The sequence below is a fragment of the Lagopus leucura genome, unplaced genomic scaffold (assembly GCF_019238085.1).
Source record: "Lagopus leucura isolate 7727_CA_CO unplaced genomic scaffold, USGS_WTPT01 Super-Scaffold_100012, whole genome shotgun sequence".
Taxonomy (NCBI): Eukaryota; Metazoa; Chordata; class Aves; order Galliformes; family Phasianidae; genus Lagopus; species Lagopus leucura.
In genome coordinates, this window is record NW_024962267.1 from 2,613,547 (window position 1) to 2,619,657 (window position 6,111).

The 6,111-nt window shown below is 34.1% G+C and overlaps 1 long non-coding RNA gene across 1 annotated transcript in view; it reads right to left on the bottom strand.

Annotated features, from left to right (window-relative positions):
* LOC122181696 overlaps positions 1 to 5,299 on the bottom strand; it is a 53,329-nt gene extending 48,030 nt beyond the window's left edge. Inside the window, exon 1 of the long non-coding RNA XR_006179546.1 lies at positions 5,258 to 5,299. This is a non-coding gene — a long non-coding RNA (uncharacterized LOC122181696). The remainder of the gene's footprint in view (positions 1 to 5,257) is intronic.
* Positions 5,300 to 6,111: the final 812 nt, after the last annotated feature.

Here is a 6,111-nt window from a genome sequence, read left to right on the forward strand (position 1 = left end):
TGATCTGACTTTTGGAGCACAGTAATCACAAAATGCATTTGAAAGATAGAATGGTAGAATGCAGTTAAACATTTGATGAGTTTACATATTATACAATTGGTCATACTTAAGATTGAATACCAAACACACTAAATATGCTGGAATGGTTACTCTAAAATCATCAAGCACTTATTGAGGTCAGGAAGAAACTATCCCCACAGTAACTCATTTCCCAGTTTCCCACTTTTCTATGTTATATGTCGGTTCATCTATCAGACAAGATCAAATAGAGTTCTCATATAGTTTAGTAATACTAAAAAAGTGCAAATGTTTATTCAGTCTTTTTCTCAATAAGCTTCAAAATATCTGAATTCTTTGAAAATAGAAATGCCTATCCTCACATAAACAACATTATGGGCAAAAATTATAAACAGCAACTTCATTTCAGTTTCATAAAATAATTTACTACTGATAGTACATACCTCATAATATATCATCATAAATATGAACATAATTCAGCAAATATTTTTACATAATTATTTCAGAAGACTGCTGTTAAAGAATTATTTCAGCAAGCGTACAAATGATTTTACCTTTGTGCTCCTTTAACTCTTGTTATATGTTATTCCTAGACAAGACTGAAGCTAAATTCAGTATCATATAAAATAGGATGCGTTATAATGAATTAGTAGGCTATTCTATGCAGATAAATATACATTTTATTAATATGTGTTCTTTTATTAAGTCATCCTCCCCCACATTCATTCACTGGTTCAGCTTCCCCAGCAGCATTACACAACCTGACTGCTGATCTACTTTAAGCTGTCATAAATTAACTTTAAAAGATGTCTTGAAACTCAGTGGCTTCATATAGAGATCTTGAGAATCATACCTTCCTTCTAGGGCTCCTACAGACCTGACTGTTACCTTATTAAAAGGAAGATATGAGTTTACGGAAACTTGCATGTACTCACAGACCTCTTTTTAGCACAGACATTATACCATACCATTCTGCCATAGCCCTGGCTTCTTCTGTAATGCTGAGTTTAGAGCTAAGGTTTGGAGTGCTCTTTAGCCAGAAGTGGAAGAGTTATAATTATTCTCCTTATGTCTTACTAACAGTTAGAAGTTCCACATTTGTGAACTAAGTATATTTTTAAAATCTCACTTAAATTGTTTCGAAAGTCTTGCATACACCTCAGTGAGGCCATGAAATAGATTTTTGCAATGCACATGGATGTTCATTTTCAGGTGCTTTACAACGCTGGAGCAAAATGAAACTGTGCTAAGTGATCTAATCCAGGTCATGAGTTCTAGCAGTAGATCAAATCTGACTTGACAAGGCCACAAAAGAAATTTCAGAGTTACAACTACAATATCGGCAGGTCCCACAGACTGCGAGTGAAAACTGACTTCAGGAATATGATTTAACTTTACTGGAGGCTTCTAAATTTTTTGTTTGAATAGTTTCTGCCTAATTGATATCCATCTGCCCATGATAATAGCTTATACAATTGGAAAACTGCAGAAATCTGATTAATTCCATTTACCAAATAAAAAAGTTCCTTTTGTCATACACTTAGCTATTTACACCAAAAATATAACTTGTGTTTCACACTGTCATTTTGTCAGTTATGAGTCTGAAAATGCTGTATGCCAATACACTATTACTACAAAGAACAGAAGGTAATTAAATGCCTGTTTTAATTAGCATTATAAGTCAGATTAAATACTATTTCATAGTATTGAAAGTTCCAAGCAGTTATCTAACAGTCTGAAGCCAATATGAAGTACCATATCTTATTTAGTGTGACTAAAGAAAACAGAAATCTAATCTAGAGAACTTGCATACAGCGTTTGAAAAGCTGTGATCTATTATATCCCATTCCTGTGCAACTCTAATTGAAGCAAACTTGGAATAGTGATAATTTTTACAAGTGACTTGTTCCGTTCTCCATCCCTGTACTAGCACAGGAAACATTATTTCATATTCAGGCTACCAGTATGCTCCCCCAGTTTACAGAGGATTTTTCACCTTATTCCTTTGGAAAAATATAAATTAAAAAAAAAGTAGTTTTGTTTGTTTGTTTCTTTTGTGGTTTGTTTGTTTGGTTTTTTTGTTTTTGTTTTTTACTATTCCTGCTGTTTCAGATCTTTCACATAACAATTGTAGTCAAGACTTTATGGGTGTTATATCCAACACATTGCACTTCTCCGTACTGAGCACTATATTGTATGAGAGGAAGCAGAAACACCCCAAAACACAAAGTTTGACACAAACATTTTGCTAAGCTATAATTTGCTCACTTTACCTCATAGGGCTGAGACCACATTGGGAAACTAATGATATTCGGTAAATACTGGAACATTGGATCACGATAGCAATAAACCATATTCAATTAATACATATCAAAGTATAACCGAAAAACAGGCCTCTGAATAATGAATGCCCATGTTCATCTGGTCTCATTTGTTGTGTTTACAAAACCTTGCATACCAGGTAATGAAATTAATAAAATTTTCTGTCAACATTTCTATGCACAAAAAAGCATTTATATGAGCAGATGGCATCTTTTACTGCAATCCTTACCATGAAACCTTTTCACTTCTGAAAGGAAAGATGAGCAAGCAAGACACAGCAAGACACTGCCAAGCATGATGATGTGTTGAATTATAAACTAAGCTGCACCCACTAATTCACAACCTACAGTGCCATAGAATTTACCCCAGAGCGTTTTGTAGCCCATTACCCCCCCCATAAGAGCACTGTCTTCCAATCCACTCCCTCTTTATACCCTTTTCCACCCTGAAAACTATATCTGTTTCCTACTAATAGCTTTCAACTCACATCACTGTGATGTTTTCTCACAGGAAGCAGAAAGTGAGAGGAGTTCACTTTCATCAACAGTGAAGAGTCATCCTGGGAGCCAATCTGACATCTTGAATGAGTCCAGTGTGAAGAGGGGGAGAGCAATCTTTGAGAAGATGTCATCAGGGAATGGGCAGAACAACTTTGAAGGTTAGTTTTACCACTTTGATCTGATTTCCTCTTTCAGTAGTCTACAGTAGTGGTCTCCAAACATTTCTGATGGCAAACCCATACGCCTACCAGTAAGACACTTTTGAGAATGCCCTCCCAGTGTACATATATATATATTTAAATAATATACATGTACTATTCTATAAGTACCAATATATTATGTACACAAAAATAGGTATTAAAAAGAATGAAAGATATAATAAATAATTTAAAACGTTAAATTGTTAAATAAATGTTAAAATATACTGATATAAATTAGTTTCTTCCTGCAGCTCAATTGTCTTGTCCAGATCCTGGACCCTACTTTGAAGACCACACTACAGTTTAAGAGAGCCTGTGCTTTGGTTTAATAGAGAAACAATATTGATTACACTTGGTTCCAAAGTCAAATACCTGTTATACAACACACGAACATGCAAACATATTTGAGATTCCTAAATTGTATACTTCTGTTTGCACTTATATAGTAAGTGTATGCAATGTATCACCATGCTAGTGCAAAAATAGCTCACTACATGACTATCTCCCTTTTATTTCTCCCCCTTCCACTTACTCCTCCTGTTCTCTCAAGTCTATGCTGGTAATGTCAGAGAGAATAGTGCATTTAATTCCTTTATACATAAATTAAACAATTCACTTCATCACAGAAATGGCAATGGACAATCACACATATACAGTAAGGGAAGCTTCTAATAAGGGAATGTGACATGCTTGTCAATGCAAAATTAGTTTGTTTTTTGACGGGTGTCATAAGTCTGTTAAGTAATTATTCAATAAAATATAACAGAATGGATTCATATGTTTTGCAAATGTATTCTATATAATTTTCATTTATGAACATTGTCAAATGTTTTTGAAATCTTCAAAGGTCAATAATTTAAAGTTTACTCATCTCATAATTTTTGATGAGGACAACCCAAATCTACAAATAAGTTATCAAAAATATGGACAGCATTCGTCTATTATGAAAAGCAGTAATTTGATTTTATATTTCACTGGAGATAGTTTGGATTTGGCGTTGTGTTATTTTTATAATATGTTAACATTTAATTGTGGCTTTCTGCTTGTAAATTTTACATGCCATATCAACTGCAACGTGTCATCTCTAGGCAGAACTTAAAAGAATATTTAGTATTGAAGAATTCAGTTCAATAGAACACTCATTGATCAAATATAGTTTTGTTTGTTTGTTTGTTTTCTTTTTTTCTTTAATAGCACAGAGCTAGAATAGAGCAGGAGAAAAAGGATCTTTCGATAAAAGGCAAGATGATAAAATTTACTTGTTCATTAGTCTCGTAAGCTGAGTATTCATACTGTTTGATGAGTTCAGAGCAAATCTTAATTTTAATGAGCTCAACCTTACTCTCAGTCGAGTGCAGCACCATGACAGATTCATAGAGCTTAGCCAGATACATTATCTCATTTGGGTAAAACATGTATCATAACTTTGAGACTGTAAACACCACGCTGCCTCAGCAAGCTGTATCATTCCTGTTAGTTCTGTTACTATAACAAGTACAACATAGCTACACAACATTAAATGGCTCCAAAACCCAAGGTGTTCCATTTTCCTAACTTCTGGTCCAAGTTTACTATAGATAAACTGCAGGATAACTCTGTATTATATTACAAAATGTTACTCTTCTTTCAAATACATTAAATTTAACATTAAAACAAAACACCTTAAACATCAGCACAGATAAATTTAAATGCTTACTCTGAAGAAAGCTAAAATGATTAAATATAGTGAATCTGCAGAAACTTTTTTTTTTCCCCTCATGGTCAATGCACAAAAAGCATGGGCTGGGGTCTGAACCAAGCCTATATGATTGATTGACAGATCCTATAGAATTGCCACACCTTTTCCCTCTACCGAATCTTTTCCTCACATTTTAGAAAGACAAAAGATATTCAAAGAGGCACCTCTCCTCAAAAGCTTCGAAAAACTATTTGCAGCTTCAGGCAGAGATTAGGAGGCAAATAACAGACCTCCCTTTAAAGGTGGATCACAGGAGAAGTACTTTCATGAACATAGCTCTAATGTTTCCAGTAACTAGCCCTGTAGTGTAACGCTACCAATTTCCCCCCTCCCTGGAGATTTCAATGACATACTTCAAACATCAACCTCCCTTTGTTTTTCAAATTCTAAACCACTAAAACTAGGATAATAATTCACACTGACATGTGTAACATTTTTTTTTTTTTTTAATCTATCCGTGAGTACTACTGAATACTTACATCCATTATTGGAGACTTGTAATGCTGTAGTTGAATGCAGTTTTCAAACAAACAGGATCAGCTCAGGAATGAAGAACACTCATACCATCAGCATTATGTCATTAATACTGCAGAGGGAAAAGAATGAAGATGTCACACAGATTAACTGTAATTCATTGGGCTGAAGCAGTTTTTTCCACCACAGTGAAAGCTCTAGTGATAAGATCAATATTTTAATGAACTTTCTTTAAGACAAATACTATATATACTTTATGACTTGAATAAAAGTTTCATCTTGGTGAAATGAAATGGCACGAGGGACGAGCATCTGATACTTGTTTGAACCTAGTCCCAGGCACACAGCAACTTATAGTTATAGTCACTTAGAGCAGGTTCCATAATGGCATTTGGGGACTTCTTGGAAGCTCAGGCTGGGGAATATTTACTGTTCTGAGAATGACAAGCCCTTTCCAGCATATTAATGTTTACCAAACATTACCAAAGTAATCTGCATTTTGTAACACCATAAGAAACTCTTAAGTAAGAAGTTAACATGCAGGCTAAAAATTACCTGTTACTTACCTAGTGTGAATTCAGTTATATTGCAATGTAAAATTACAGCATCAGTTGATATTAAAGATCTGACAAAACTGAAGTGTATTTTTTTCTAATATCTTAGAGTGAAACATTTATAATCACATGGCTAAGTAGACATAACACTTGTTTACCCACATGCCATAAATTCAGGTATTATTTAGTAAGACAGAAACAACTATTTCCTTTGAAAAGGAAAAGGAAAAAAAGAACATGAATCACAAGAATCCTTCTGTTTGGTTTTTCACGGCATGTTTAGCAATTCCAGACTCAAGTAGACC